At 38.4% G+C, this 17,259-nt stretch overlaps 1 long non-coding RNA gene across 1 annotated transcript in view; it reads right to left on the bottom strand.

Moving 5' to 3' along the window:
* Window positions 1-2,010: 2,010 nt before the first annotated feature.
* LOC145981225 (uncharacterized) overlaps window positions 2,011-17,259 on the bottom strand; it is a 32,345-nt gene continuing 17,096 nt past the window's right edge. The window contains exons 7-8 of the long non-coding RNA XR_014440939.1: window positions 6,128-6,150; window positions 2,011-2,033 (exon numbers count right to left, since the gene is read on the bottom strand). This is a non-coding gene — a long non-coding RNA (uncharacterized LOC145981225). The remainder of the gene's footprint in view (window positions 2,034-6,127; window positions 6,151-17,259) is intronic.

Genomic DNA, 17,259 nt, shown 5'->3' with positions numbered 1-17,259 from the left:
AGACCACGTGCTGTTATCGTGATTTTCATTAATAATTCGAGGAATCCCCGATGGCGCATTGGTATCGTCTTGGTATTGTAATCAAGATACCCGGTGGAGGCACATAGTGGTTCGGATCCCACCTTAAACTGTAGGTCCAGTCCCGATTAGCCTTTTAAAGAAACACACACTGAAGCATTTGTATTTTGATACTTACTGCAACTTTTATTCCCCTTGAAACTCATCGCGGCGATGTTGATAACTGATGATTACATGAAACGGCAAAGGAAAACACACAAAATTTCTTTAGTGGAATCGACATGAGTGTAAGGAAACGTTCGGACCAATGGGAAAAGCGACAGCAGATGTTCACATTGATGTGACTAGTGACACAGACATTTTGAGACATCATGTTGACGCTCATTACTGTGTACCTTAGCAATTTTGCATGGATACATACTTTTATGGTACGAGCCTTTTAAATTCACAAGAAATTGCTTATTAATCCTCGGATATCCGTGTAATCGTAGTTGTTAGAATAATTTAAAAACAATATTTTTATATTTCAAATCAAATCAAATTTTTTATCAAAATGAGGCATTCAAAATGTTACTTACTCATATAACCTATCATTAGAGAAAAAAACAAGACAAATATTATAATTCTGCTATTTGTATGTGAATAATATATTATTTTAATTTTTTGTAACAACTTTTAATATACAGCAATAAGATCCTTCAAAACAAGTATATTTTCACAGAATATGCAGAACATCAACGCGAACAGTTTTTCTTCATAGTTTTAACAAGGTCATCCCGTTTGCGTACTACAACACATAAAATACTACCATTTATATTTGGTATGAATCAAACAACAATATTAATAAAAGGCGGTAGAGCTTAAGCGAATGGTTGAGGTCCCTTAGCTCCATACTTCTTATGTGTCTTTACCTCACAACGCAATGCGGAGAGGATAGATTTAACTTTTTTCATTCCTCCAAACAAGATTATCTCATTTTTAGGCATTTGGCAACCAGACTATTGTATATTTCTTGTCTGCTCATGTTTTTAAAATTCAATATGTCTGATAGGTGTCCCTAATGTAGCCCATTCCCAAAATTGAGGATTGTCATATTCTAGAACTGGAACGAAATGTTAGCATCTGGTTTGGTGGTGACACCATCAAGGCAGAACTGTTGAACCTAAAAAAGGGAACATAAGTTACATATCCAGTCGGTATCTTTTACAAATATATAGCAGTGACATAGAAACCTAATATTGTAGCTCTACGTCTCTTTTAACTTGCCCTTATATTTTACTCGTCCTCCATTAACGTTGTTTTTTTTTTTTTGATAGAAATAACGAATATGACAATATTGGGAAGGAGGTGGAGAGCTAATATTACGGTGCAACAAAAGATTAAACGAATGTCATTTCGAAATGGTTGAGGCGATTAGGGGGACGAAGGGGGCAGTTGCCCCTCCCACAATTTTCGCCACTTTAGCCCCCACGCTATGCTAAATCTTACCTACAAAGTTAAATATACTGTCTTTGTCACCCCTAGATCTGGCATCTTACCACAACCCGGTTTTGGAACCCAATCGCCGCCACTGGACGTAACACCGATTGGATTTGATGTCCATATTTAATTTGTATCTGCAAAATGCTCCATGAGTATTACTTTGTACAATGGCGCATTCCTCCCTAGGTTGGTCATAGATTTTTCAACATACTTCAGGTATTATTTATAACTTAACCAAATCGTATTTGAATCCAATTTAATTTCAACAAATTTCAATATAAGAATTTTCGTTTTGTTCTGTCAGGTATATATTCAACGCCTCACTAGCAAATCCGGAGTTGGCAGGCGGTGTCGATAAATTTGTGCCCAAATTAGTGTCAATTGGTTCGCCATGCGCTAATGAATGTTTACTGAAAGAGACGTAAATTAAGAGACGGGATTTTTTCAGGTACTGTATACATGGATCCATACTACGCAATTGACAACTTATGAAATTAAAAAGATTAATACATACCTTCTAGCTCTCCACCAACCTGAAATATAAAATTTGAACATGTGCCTCATTGCATTTTTGCTGCATTTTAATATTAATTATATATTTTATTGCAAATGAAGAGTCGGTGGGGGGCAGGTAATTTCAATTTTCTGTCCCAAGCGAAGTAGTGGTGTAATTTCGTGCCATGTGGATGCTGAACTGGGCTTTACAACATGCGTTCTTTTGTTTCACACATTTGACACTTCCATTATTCAAAGCATGTGAGTTTTGTAACTTCTCATTTTTCATTTCCAGTAACGTTTTGAAATTAAAATTTCATTTCTCTGGGGTTTGATGAGTTGAGTTACGTGTTTTTTTTCCTCTGACCCTTCAAACCGTAATGACAGTACAGCTTTCAATCTTATACGTTACGATCGCCTGGCAGAAAACAAGAATGATTTTCGTTCTGAAATTACTACGATTGCTAAATGTTTGATCGAGGCTAAGTAATTATTTTTTCATGTGATAAAAAACGGAAATGTTCACAGCGTAGGTAAGTCTCACACCAAAGGACTGCATAAAGGGGAGTTTCACCTTTATCTTCATTGAAATTAAAATGACATATGAAATGCTCTTGTGTGAAATGATTTGTCATTTGAGGAAGAACACAAGTACTATCAATGGTTGAAAATGTTAACCATGATAGTATTGATGCAAAGAATGCTGTAACACAAACAGGTTCGCAGAACTATTTTGAAAAGGTATACGATTTCCGTTACCCTGGCAAACAAACTTCATGGTATGTAAAGCTTGACGTCAACTGGGATGCCGGAAACGCGGCAACTTAACTCAACAGACCACCTTCCGGGCACTCAGTGGTCGATAACTCTTAAGATAACCTGGCACGAAAATTTCGGCTTCCGTTCCGTGCTTTTCCCTATAGTGGACCTTACACCATTTTTCAATAGAAGCAGACAACAGATGTTCTGTTGCTAGTGGGCGTCAAGATTAACTCAATGTTCTATTTATTAAAAAGTTACGGAATGAAAAGTACAATAAGAGAACCGTCTCAGGCTTTGAAAACAAGTCTCTCTTCCACCTTCACTTTCGGCCATCCTCCTTCCAGTGTTTTAAACGGACCTGGTAAGCAAAGATAATTGCAGATGGTCGCCAGACAGTGGCGTAGGAAGGGGTGGGCGAAGTGAACGACTACCCGGGGCCTTAGGTTTTTAGTGGCCTCACGTTCTTTGGGATTGGTATGAAAAATGTAATAAATACAAGTGAGAAAAATAGATGAAAATGGCTAATCTTTATGGACAATAAAATTAAAACATTCTGTTTTATCTGGCTTTAAATTTTAGTTTAACATTATAATTTGAATGAATACATCATATCAGGGGTTGACAAACTGGCAGGCTAAGGAAACCCGAAAAGAGTATAAGTAAAAATCATTGTCGTATTTCTTATGTGAAACATTTATCAAGAACTGACGATAACTTGCTTGGACATTTTAATGAATTTATTCATTTCTTTAATAAAAAGCACTTTGTCTTGTCTGTTGTTCTCTCTCTTGACCTTGTTTTTGCTCTCACGATTATAATATGCTAACTATAAATTGTTTAACAACATCACGAATAGTGTCATGTTACCTAATAACACTTTCGGTAAGAGCATGCAACCAACATTTTTGATGGTTTTATTTTTAGTCCGCTCTCAGAGATTACACAATTCCTTATGCTAGGAATGTTTTTATTTTTTACTTACTCTTATTTGGGATTACCGCTTTGAGCAGTTTTCCCCATATCTGTGCACTGTACATAAACGTACATATTTCTTTCGTTACCTTCTGTACATTATTTTAAAAACATTATTAACCCTCGGATGCATGTGTGGGGTCATTTTGACCCCACAGTCTGTTTATTTCCTGGTATTATAATAAAATCTAAATAAAAAATTCTGATTTTCTGTGACATCTTACCATGCTACTTCAGCTATAGGAACATGTATAAATAAATTTCTTACAATTTATTTTAAATTATATTTTTAACGTTTTTTTTAACAATACCCCTCCTTTCCATGTGTGGGGTCATTTTGACCCCAACCTGAAAACAGCAGGAAAACATTCGTAAAGGAAAATTGATCCTACATATTATGATCAATTATGGCCAAACTAAACTAAATCATCTCAAGGTCAACCACCCACCCTGCCATGACTCACTGCAAAGTGCGCATGCGCAGATGTATTTGGCGCGTATCGAGGCCAACTGAGAGAAGTTGGGATGTTCCTGTTCGTGAGCTTTTTCTCAATTAATTCTCCAACCCGAAGTACAAAGCAACCTTTGGAGTAAATCGTTTCGATGACATCAGAAGACTGCTCTGATCTGATGACACATACTGGCGCTGCACGTCTGGAGACTGATCACATGGCTGCATTTCGATATATCTGGACACTTTTTATCAAAAACTGTCGCAGAATCATGGTACCCGGCTTCTTTCTTACGACTGATGAACAGTTAGTGCCTTTCCGTGGGAGATGCAAGTTCGTGCAATACATACCACGTAAACCTGCCAAATAGGCATCAAGATCTTCTGGTTGTGCGATGCTGATAACTTTTACGCCAAAGACGATCTAATCTACTTGGGACGACAGCCAGGAGAGCCAGTTCAAAGAACCTCGTCAGCAACGTCGTGAAGAAACTGTGCTACACACTGCGGAATTCTGGAAGAAATATCACATCTGACCAATTCTTCACAAGTCATGACTTGGCTAACGATCTCCTGTTACAAAATGTAACCAGTGTCGGAACAGTAAAGAAAAACAAGCGTGAAATCCCACCTGCACTATCCAATATCAAGACAAGACAGCCTTGCACATCACAATTCGCCTTCCATGAAAATGAGACCCTGGTAAGCTACGTGCCGAAGAAAAACAAGAATGTCATTCTACTCAGCACCATGCATCATGACATACACACTGACGATGATGATTCTAAGGAGAAGCCACAAATCATAAAGTTTTACAACCAAACAAAGAGTGGAGTAGACGCCATGGACAAACTGCTTCAAACGTACACCTGCAGAACACAAGACACTTCGATGGCCAATGGCCCTCTTCTATAATGTAATCAATGTAGGCGTTCTCAATGCATACACATGCTACTTGTCACAGCATTCTGATTACCAATCAGGCGTCAGTCACAGACGCCGTATGTTCCTTATCGAGTTGGCGAATGAGTTGATTTTTCCTCACATGCGGGGCAGGTGCCAAAGCTTGAACATGAAGAAACCAGTAACCGAGGCAATGAAACTTTGCGGCATAGTAAAGTAAGGCAGGTACAGAGACTGGAGGAAAGATCTTCAAAGAAAAGAGTAAGATTTCCAGGTCTGCACAAGACAAGAGGACAGGAAGACGACGAAACGTTGCCGAAGATGTGGGAAACCTGTGTGCAGGTCCACAGCAGTGTGACTGTGGTGTGCTCAGAATGCGAGTGAGGTGTATTTAATTGCCATGAGAGGCCGGCACATTCTTCTTTTTATTTCTCTTTTATTATTTTTTTAAAATTTATTTGTTCTAGATAAAATAATATTTAGTGCTGTATTGTGTTATCTCTAAAATACTGTTTCTCAGGTCAATTGAAGTTCTGATAATTGCGAGCGAAGTGTAACTACCATTATTATGTAGAACAGTGAATTGCCAATACACTGTTATTTTTTGGGGGGGTCTTAAATAATAATAATAATAATAATAATAAAAGGGTAATTGTTTCCTATGGTATATTCAGATAAATTATTGATCAACAAACCACATTAGCTAAACTATTTACTCTGTCGTACTTATTTCAATGCATAATTGCATTGGGGTCAAATTGACCCCACATATGTAAAGTTGTAAAAAAAAAGTGACATGCATCCGAGGGTTAATACAAAAATGTCTTACTAAATTGTTATGCCACATTTCTCAAATATGATAACAATATATATCCAACTGTAAGGTTAGGTTCACAAATGAAATATTCCAAATACTGTGGATTAGGAATTGCACAGTTTATAAGTGTTTTGTGGAATGTCACTCTTGTATGTATCTATTAGTCATCCAAATATGAGTATACGAAATGAGAATATTTCAAATGCATTGTTTCTTACAATACTTACTTCTATTTCCCAAGCGACGGTACCTGAAAGAAACATATTTGAAATTACAATATTTGTTAATGTTGGATCAGTAAATATAACATGTACAGTTAAAAATATCACTACATCATGACAAGTAATGTAACGTAAGATCGGGAATGTTATAAATTATTATCAGGATTTGCATATCATGTTTTTCATCATTCGTCTGTTTATAGAAAGTGAAGACCATACTCCAAACAGAATTGTCGTATTGCTCTTCCCTGATAAACACAAGAATCAGATCTTTCGTGGTATTTATGTTACAGTAAAATAAAGATTAGATCTATAGAGGGACATTCCATGAAATTGTCCAGAACTGTTTGCTTGAACATTTAGAAAACAACAACATATTTTTGCTGTTCTACCCCCTATCCAAAACAAGAATTAGTTCTCTAAAGATTGACTTTTGTTTTAACATTTTCGGCCACTTTTCTTCATGTTTTCAGCTATTTTTGTCCTTTTCCAGGCAGTTACGATAATTATGAAAACTCAACTAAAAAAATTAATAGAAATCTGGGGTAATCACATTCTTTTCTTTACATTCCAAGCTACTTTTTATGTTCTGTATTCTTTACAATCTCTAATTGAATATGCTGAAATGTTGAGCCAAATCTGATATTCTATTTGAAATAAACATCAAAGTTTATAAACATTTTAGCAATAATAAATGGAATATCACAGTTACAGATTTGAATCTCTAAATTTTTTGAGAGGGAAAATATACACCCAATGTTTTAGCAGAAAATATTTCAGCTCTGTTAGTGATCTCCTCTTTTAGTTATAAATTCTCGTTTTCTTTTCGTTTTTTTAAAAGAAATTTGAGCCCTAATGTTTCTGGTGCGGACCTAATAGTAATTTGATACATACACCATAAAGGTTACTTAGTGAGGGTCTCTGTAAAAAAATGAGTTTTATATTCTATGAAACAAAATTACTAGTTGGGGAAGTTCGTCAAAATCAGCCATATTTACGCTATGAATTTCAAATAAATCTTTGTTTTAATAAACCAGGAAATTAGAATTATAGGATATCATTTTTTGTACCATGCATGTGACCTAGTAAGGTGTACGGTAGAGGTTTGTTTATTTGTAATTATACTCTGTCCCTGGAAAAACATTGGAGAAAGACGGCGGATAGGAGTAGAGAAGGGGAGCAAACGAGAGGGTGGAGCGAAGCAGTACACGCTGCTGCTAGCAGCTGGTAATTGCAGTTCTTTTCCTCCCTTCATGTACTCACTGCACCTTTGTGCTACTGGCACAGAGACTTGCTTTCTTTTGCTTGCTGCAGAAATTCCCGGAACAGGATCAACTATTAACCAGATTTGATAGAAGACGTCAAACTCACACAAGCGGCACGCATATCGCATTTGAAAACAGCAGTGTCGAAAAATGAAACTACCTTTTAGCACAATATGTATGGATTGAATTGGATTGGATTGATTTGATGTTTTAAGCCCACTTTACGCAGAGTAAGGCTAATCCGGACTGGACCTACAGTTTAAAGTGAGATCCGAACCATTATGTGCCTCCAACAATGTGTATGGTTGGTGAACCTAATATGATCCATTCTCCATATTTTGGGGGTTTGCCGTAGAACCTGCAAGGCCATCATATTTTATATATTCGAGTCGCTGAAAGTTAGTTGCTTCTGTGTTTCCTTGGTGTCACTTTAAACAGGGGAAGGCCGAAGAACAGAACAAAAACGTCACATTAATTTCTCCGCTCAGGTAACGCATCCTATTGGTATATTTTGTGAATATTTATACCGGAATAGTACCTTAATATTGTAATTCTATTAGTCTCTTTAACGAATAGTCGTATTTTAATCCTCCTTTGTCACATTGTGTGTTAAAAAAAATGCAAGTGTCCAATATAGCCATATTGGGAAACAAGCAGAAGAGGATTGAGTTGAGAGCACAATATTTGTCAGATTATTGGTTGATCAATTAATGTTTAAGGAATGATGTTCCATATACGCTACCCTAGTTGCCTTTCCTTTCCACAGTACGGTGCAGCAAAAAGGCTACATTACTTTCATTTATTTTTTTCTTATTTCCCCGCTTTGTAATGAAGAGGTCCCCGGGTTCGACACCCAGTGGAGGGACATAGGGGTTCAGATCCTACTTTAAACTGTAGGTCCCGTCCCGATTAGCCTTACTGTACATAAATTTGACTTAAAACACCAAAGCAATGAATCAATCAATCTTAATATTTCTAATATTTTAGGATACAATTCTTAATTACACTTCACAAAACTGCAACTGTAACATGTTTCGAACTCTCTGCAGATAGTTGTTACCTTTTTGTCACATCTAGGAGAATTTGTGAACTTTCGCGATGAAATTTCGAGTGGTTGTTATTGGAAGCCCACTGTTCCAATAATATATTGTGACACACTCCTCATTTAGCATTTTTATCTTCATATATGTTTCGTATTCCATTTACACTAACCAGTTATTATTTTTTAGTTCTTTAATTAAGGTCTCTCAGTTATTGCTTGGTTGTTTCTTGAAAATAATCTTTAAGTTGTTAAAAATTGCTCCAAATTGAACTTCACCACATTGGTACTCCTTATTGTACAACTTATCAATTAAGCATGAAATCCTTATCTTATGATTTCTCTCTGACAGCTTGGACGCTCTCGCGAGTAAACTTTCAGACGAACAATTCAAAATAACTAGAGCTAGGTTTGTCAACGTAGATATAGAACTTATTAGACGTGAAGGGATTTATCCATATGAATGTATAACTGATGAATCTAAATTTAATGACAACACTCTCCCTCCTCAAAGCGAATTCTACAGTCGACTCAAAGGTTCAGATCTTACAGATGAAGAATATGAGCACGCGAAATTAATGTGGAATGAATTGAAATGCAATACTCTCGGTAATTATCACAACGCATACTTAAAATTAGACGTAAAAATACTCGCCGATGTTTTTCAAGCATTGAGGAAAACGTCAGGGAATATATACAAGTTGGATCCTGCACATTTTTACAGTATTCCTGGTTTGGCGTGGTCGGCCATGTTGTTCCAAACTCGAACTTATTTCGGACGTTGACATGCTTTTCCTCACAGAAAGAGGGATACGGGGTGGAATGGTTCAATGTTCACAGAGACACGCAAAGGCAAACAACATTCATATGTCTGAGAATCAATACGACCCAAATTAACCATCCAATTACATATTTTATCTTGATTTGAATAATTTGTATGGTTATTCAATGATACAGAAACTTCCCTACGGTGGTTTTCAATGGGTTGATCCCACTTCAATAGGTATACAAAATTTCGACGATAGGGAATGTGGTTTCTTCGCAGAGGTGAACCTCGAATTCCCCACCGTCTTCACTGCATGTTTTCGGATTTACCTCCGACTAGCGAAATCAAATATCCACCCGACTCAAAAGAAAAGATGCTTCTGATGACACTTCAATCTAAAAAGATACGTCGTCCACTACAAGAATCTGAGATATTTAATGGGAAACGGAATTCATATAGTGCAAATCCGAAGAGTTCTCAAGTTAAACATTCTCCATGGTTGCGTCCACATATCGACGTTAACACCAAACATCGCACCGCCGCCACTTCATATTTAGACAAAGATTTCTTCAAGCTGATGAATAACGCGGTATATGGAAAATCAATGGAGAATGTTAGAAAGTATATAAGCCAAGCGTCAAGTCAACTTTGCAGCAGATTTTTGCATATGTAGATCCAAACGTGCGCGCAGAATATAGTTCCACTAAGACCGGTTCTATTCCTACACAACTGCATACTTGGAAGAAAACAGTTATTTAATTTGTAAAATACAGACCAAATAATACATCCATTAGCAGGTATACACTTAATCGGTTGGAATCACTGTGCAGAAGAAACAGTGCAGATTCACTGTGCAGATTCTTCAACTGGAGTTTTTATTGCGCTGAAGAATCGCTGAACATCAAGGGTGAGTCGAGCAAGACTGAATACGTTGCAGAGCGCGTGGAATACTTATGTTGTACATCCGACTATTTTAACCCTATGTTTATTGTGATTGATTAATAATGGTGGTATACAGTGGCGAGAATGGCTGAATCGAGGTCTCCTGTTCAGAGCGCGGTTTTACCAGAGTGTTATTTTGGGCTTCACCGAAGGGAAAAGCTCTTCAAATCAAGCTTGTTGTTTTCAATGCATAATCCTCCTTACGACAACATGATCAAAGTAAAACAGGGCGTGATGTGATTTGCCATCAATGTGCGCACGAACTGTATCACGGGTGCTGAATGATTTGCGGTTTAAGTTTAGGAAGAGAACACAATTGTTTGTTGTTTGACGACAAAAGAATCGCCGCGTTATTAAAAGATATCGCCGTGATAAGAAACATGTTTATTATTTGGACGAGACCTGCTTTAAGGGCCTCCCCGATGGCGCAGTGGTAGCGTTGTCGCCTTGTAATCAAGGGGTCCCGGGTTCGATACCCGGTGGAGGCACATAGTGGTTCGGATTCCACTTTAAACTGTAGGTCCAGTCCCGATTAGCCTTACTGTGCATAAAGTGGACTTAAAATACTAAATCAACCAACCAACTAAGAGACCTGCTTTAACTCGGAGGGGGCGGGGAGCATACATTGAACCAAACATTGAAGAACACCACCGTGCAAAACCACCGCCAGGGCTGAAGAAACCGACGAGAAAAGAAGAGGGGAAGAAGGAGGCTTATTGTTTCACCCACTGGCGGCAATGACGTCTTTGTTGAAGGCGAATATTTACTGTTCCGTGCAAAGAAAGGGTGATTATCAGCAAGAAATGGACAGACCAAGATTTGACTCCTGGTTTAGTGAAGTGATTCATAAATTGAAACCAGAGTAATAGCAGCAGACAATGCACCTGAGTGTCAGCAATAACAAATCATGCTTTTTTTTGCTGGTATAACTTGAAGTGCGTGTGTCTTACAGTAACGGATGTGTTGCGAACGAAGCAACCCAGTTTTTCATAAATGTATTTCTTTCTAAACCAAAAACAATAATTTGTAATTAAATTCAAGTTGGGCCTATCGTTGTTTACCTTTATTTTTGTTTATTTTTCTTTTTGCGTACTCGAAATATACGCACATGGTCTCATTTATATTAAGTAATGCCTCATTTATTAAATAATCTATGCGCAGAAAGTACTTGTAAAATTTTATGTTTGAGGAGACAAAAATAAGCAAAAATACCTTCTGCTTGACATGCATGCGGGTTTTGATGTGTTGTGCGGTTGGCAATACTGTGGATTTTCTCAGTGTCTACGATGTAAGCAGCTCGGCGGTTGTGGCAAGACTGGCACGGAAGATTCTGAGCTCAGTTCTTGCGCGGGTTGATACATAAAACCCGTTGCAAACTTAGCTTGACGCTTGGCTTAGACATAAAATTAATTTCAGATAAAAATAAATGTAGAAAGTGGGTGGATGATCCTAGATTCAAGTCACGAAAAATTCACAACGAGAATTTAGCACTTTTTAATCTCGAAATAGAATTAAAAAAATTCAGAAAACCGATGTACGTTTGAGCTGCGGTTTTAAACGTATTGAAACTTCACATGTTTTAATTTTATTATGACGTAATGAAACCATTCTACAATGATAATATACCACTTTAGGACACAGACACAGAGAGTTTTATTTATTCAATACAAACACCAAACCTCTACGAAGACCTGAAACACCCTGACAATTTTGATTATTTTAATACTTCTTCTTACCCCGAACCGAACAAATTTGGAATTCCTTCCCACAACAAGAAGGTTCTCGGTAATGGTAGCAATGGTGATATTATTGTTGAGTTTGCTGGCTTGCGTTCAAAAATGTATGCGATAAGAACAGAGAGTAGCGTCACGAAGAAAGCTAAAGGAGTGGGCAAAAATACAGCTGCGAACAAACTCACCTTCCTTATTTCGGCATTTAATTCAAAAACACACCATTCATCATTATTCAACTTTCAGTCACATAAAAGCCAGCATAGTGGAACGTTTCAATCGAACCTTGAAAACACACATGTGGAATCGGTTCACGGTTCAGGGAAATTACAAATGGATCGACATCCTGCAGGAACTCGTAAACGATTACAATCACACAGTTTACAGCACGATACGCATTAAACCCATCGACGTTACAAAATCTGACGAGCGGCGTTTAATTTCTACTTTAAACTGTCCAAAGTATCGACTCACGTCCAAGAAACCTAAATAGTACAAACTAGGAGACCAGGTGAGGATCAGCAAATTCAAACGAACGTTCCAGAAGGGATTCACAATAAAATTGGAGCACGGAACTTTTTACCGTGGTTCGAGTTCTACCCGGAAACCGTCACACGTTTATAATAAAGAATAGTCGCGATGAAATTTTGAAAGGAAGGTTTTACGAAGAGGAACTCTCTAAAACTAAATACCCCGACACGTATCTCATCGAGAAAGTATTGCGCAGAAAAGATAACAAACTGTTCGTCAAATGGCTGGGACTTCCGGAAAAGAGTTGGATCAATGCAAACGAAGTGATTCTATGAGTACCTGGAACGTGGTGAAGCGTTTACCAGATTTTAAATGTCAAGCTAACAAAAAGAATGGCGAGTTGCTACCCGATAACATTCGTTGTCTTATCGTTGGGCCTTCCGATTGTGGAAAAAAACACGTTACTGATGGACAATTTTCTCCTTGCACCGAATTGGTTAGATTGGAAGAACAGACACCTGTACGGTTTTTTAAAAAGTTTGGAGCAACAAAATACCAGCAACTCATTAATTTGTACGAGGGACTGGATATAGCAACTTTCGCATCCGAAGTAAAACCACTCAACCGCTGTCACGAAAATTCTGTCGTGGTGTTCGACGATGTAAATTTAGAGAATCAAAATTAAATTCTCAACTTCTTTACTCAAGGTCGTCACAGGAGAATGGATTGCTTTTACCTAGCTCAAACTTTTTCAAAATTTCAAAGCAGTTACTACGCGACAATGCTAATTTTATTTGTTTGTTTGGTCAAGATCACACCAATCTCGAATATTTCTACGATGACTACGTAGGAGGAGATTTAAACAACAATCAATTTTCAAAATTCTGCTCTTCTTGTTGGAACAGTGACGATTTCGGATTCGCCACAATCGCAATGACACGGAAACCCAGCGACGGAAAATACAGAATCAAATCAACGACTTTGTAAATGTTGAAACGTCACACGACCACGACGTTTAAAATAACGCCATATCAAAAAATGACATAACGAAAATTCGGTGACAACTTGAAATTCTGCGATTACCTTGCGAAGCTATTCAAAGGTTGGAAATCCGAGAATCGTGGATTCTAGGAAGAGAACAAGCGAGAAGGTCAACCTATCATCGACGCTATAAGCTGTCTCGGTAAGGAGATAAAAAATGTCACAGAACAGAACGAGGATCTCATAACGGAACTCGTACTTCGTGCCGCTCGCAATTATGAAGATTATCCCCCAACGCCTCTCCCTAGTATACACATTCCTATCGAACTCAGGCAACCGCCGAAACATCAACTCATAGGAAGCATTTCATCTTCTTCGGATAAGATCTGGTTGGGTCCATTAGCAAGAGATTACCTGAGTACCGGGAAATTCGACAAGAACGAGGTATTCGGATTATATCCGAGCATGGAAACTAAAGAAGGCGTCATTTGGAAAATTGGAAAAACGAAAGTCACATTCGAAGGAGACGACGTAAAAGTTACTTTAAGCGAAAAAAAATAGTTGGGCCAGGTATCCCGGTACCGTGGGATTGTGGGAATTCATCACCAAAAATATCCCAAAGATTACACGGACGAAGATTATCAAAGTTACACAGACATTTTAATATTGTCGGATGCTCTGTACCAAAACAACGACGCTACTCAGAATCGAGTCAAATCCAGCGGCGAAGAGAAATACATTAATCTCATCAAACTTCTTTGGAACGATATAAAAATTAGAAGCGGCGTCAAACACTACAACACGTTGCCGAAGGAATTCGTATGGGTTGACGATGTTAGGATACTCGGGGATAGTTTACTTGTCATAACAGGCAAAGAAAATGCAGGTAACCGTAAATATTACAACGAGAAAGTAGGAATCGTGGACATGATCATTACCAAACTTTCCAACTTCATCGTGAACGACAGTAACGGAATACGATACCTGATCAAAATAAACAACACAAAAAAAGAGAAGTGAGTGAATCCGTTGGATGCCGCATGAAAAGATCACGACATCGCTTTCAACACTCAAACAAATCTAGATGCACGTCACGAAGCAGATAGAAAATTGGAACATGAAGCATTCGGGAGATTCATCATCAGGGACATTTCTCTCGGAGAACGGGTTGCAGTTTTGAGTACGAGCATCGCCATGAACACGAAACGAAAATTGTGATTGGGTCTATAAATAACACCCAGTAAAAAGATGGCGCAGCTTCACATAACAGAATTTCCTATCGAATTGCTGCATAACATATTTACGATCACGTTCGATGAAGATGATTGGAACATCGACTTGATCAAAATAACGTCGGAATTTCGTGCAACGTGCAAGATAGTTCTCATGGACCACCTTCGGATAATATGCGGCACGAAGAGTTTGCAAGATCTCGACGTCATGTTTCAAGCTGCAGGAGAAGAAATGGAACAATAAGTTGGACGAGCTTCAGAAGGCTAGACAAGGAATATGACGATACACCAACGATTGGAACAGGTCCAACGTGGAAACAGCTAGCATAATCATGCAGCTCATCGCGTTGTCCCAAGAACAAACTTTTTTCTTCTTTCCCCACGATATATAAATAACCTATTGAAAAAAAAATACCACGTGAATCTCATAGACATAACAATAATATTATCGCGTTGAGTGAGACAAAAAAGTCTTTTGCCCCATAATATATATATAAATAATATAGCATCATCATGAAGCCCAAGGGTGTCGTTTACCAAGTACCGTACTCGAATCTCAAAAATCTGTTTGTCCTCGATTGGTTGCTCACCAAGAAACAACGTGAGACGTTCTTGCTTGTCCAAAGGTCACGGAATGAAATTGTTAATCAGCACTCCTCAATTGAAAATATGGCAACGTTCTAGGAAAAAATCTTACACGGAAGGTTTTATATTCAGAATTCCAGCAATTCTAGCAGCTTTGGGAGCAGTGGGAAGTGTAGCAGGTGGTAGTGCCGCCAAAGCAAAAACCGTAATCGACTAGAAAAAGAACAAGGCGGATTTGGAAGTACAGAAACGTCACAACCTGGAAATGGAGAAAAAAGGTAAAGGCGTCAAGAAGAACGCTTTGAACAAGTTTAAAAAAAGAAGAACCGCTCAGTAACCGCGACATTTAATCTCTTATCGAACCGTTGGGGATCAAAAACTTCAGAGGAACTTTCATGTCAGATTCTTTACCCTCTCCCGTAAGAGAAAATGGGTGTGGAGTCGTCAACTTGGACAATTACCAAAATCCAGGCACGCATTGGATATGTTATCTCAAAAATTGAAACAATAACGCTTTCGTTTTCGATTCTTTTGGTGGTATTCCACCGTTGAGTTTAGTAAAATATCTCAAAGCTTCCAACCTATACTACAACGACGAAAGAATCCAAGGTTTCGAGGAAGTGAACCGCGGTCATCTTTGCGTTTCAATGCACGCTTTTTGTTTCGAATAAATAACCCAGAAAGCATTGTGGAACCTGAAACATTATCATGGGAGTGTTCCATCTCACAAGCGAAAGTTCGGTCTTGAAACACACGTTGCACGATGATATCCTCTATCCTAAATCCATCGCCATTCGTGCATTCTAGAGCATGTACGTGATTCCCATCGTAACCGAACACAATAATACCATCAAAGTAGGAAACGAAAAAATCAGCATCATGCCGGGATAGTACAACTTGTCCACTTTGTAAGCCCAATTTCCTAGAGGTGTACTTCTCTCTCAAAATTCCGTGACCCACAGAGTTGAGTTGGTGTCCGCAACAGAAACCGTGTACCTGGGTACGATCCGAGAACTTTTGGGTTTTGATAACAACACAAAACTCGAACTTGGAATGAAAACATTTCGGCTCAAACATTCCAAAATTTCTGGCCATCGAGACTCTGAACGTTCACTGCAACGTGGCGGAAGGCATGATCACAAAAGCAGACAATATCGGCTGTCACAAACAATCGGGAATCATAGCGACTTTCAAACCAAATTCGGAATTCATGGAACCGATCTACTTTCCCATATCGACCAAATGGAATTAGTGCTTATCAACGAAAAAGATGAGGTTGTGGATGTCGCAGGAGCAACTTCCACGGCCATCGTGGAGATCAACATATAATAAATAAAAAATCATGGAGCAAATCGAGAGTTACGAATTGCAATCTTACAGATTAGACCTGTATGTTAAATTCGAAGTGGTGAAAAAATAAAACTGAGAAGTATTCCAGCCAAACGCAAATTAGAAACTCGTGCGCAACTTCGTTCCCTACTTGTTCTTGCAGGTTGAAGTTATAAATCACGGAACGGTCATCGATAGAGTCGATTATCCAGGAATCACTACCACGGTATTGGGAACGTTGAAACTTTCAAAAACAGATGCCGCTTACTACCAAGCAGGAGGATTCGAAGCAGGGACGAAAATATCAACCAAAAGTCACACTGTACTATCCGGATTTTTCCACAGACTACAAGAAAATCACGTGGAAAGAAGGTTTGAGAATCTCTTTTTGCAGATCCTCGAACGACAACAATGTTTTGATGCGATACAGTAACTTGGGTCCGAACGGAATCACTCCGCTCCAAACACCCTGCCCAAAGCAGCAAAATGCATCGTTCGAACCAAGAAGTTGAGAATCCCAGTGGTGGAATACGAAACCAACCACGCTCTCAATTACAAAGCGGATATTTTGAAAAATCCACAGGTACCCATTCAGTGGGTACCCCAATGCTAACAGAAACTCGCTTCCGGTAACCATTACGAATTCGAGTTCACGACGCAATTCAACAACATACAGTTCGACATGCCACATTTCGTTACAGTCCTCGTCCAAACCGGGAGAGACAACGAGCCGGAGAAAGATTCCAGCAAATTTGACAACTACAAGATCAAGAACGCATACCTCAAGAACGGAAGGAA

This window comes from Lepisma saccharinum, chromosome 29 (genome assembly GCF_977018435.1).
Source record: "Lepisma saccharinum chromosome 29, izLepSacc3.1, whole genome shotgun sequence".
Taxonomy (NCBI): domain Eukaryota; kingdom Metazoa; phylum Arthropoda; class Insecta; order Zygentoma; family Lepismatidae; genus Lepisma; species Lepisma saccharinum.
Note: the sequence above shows the minus strand (reverse complement) of the source record. Positions and strands in the feature narration are given on the sequence as shown.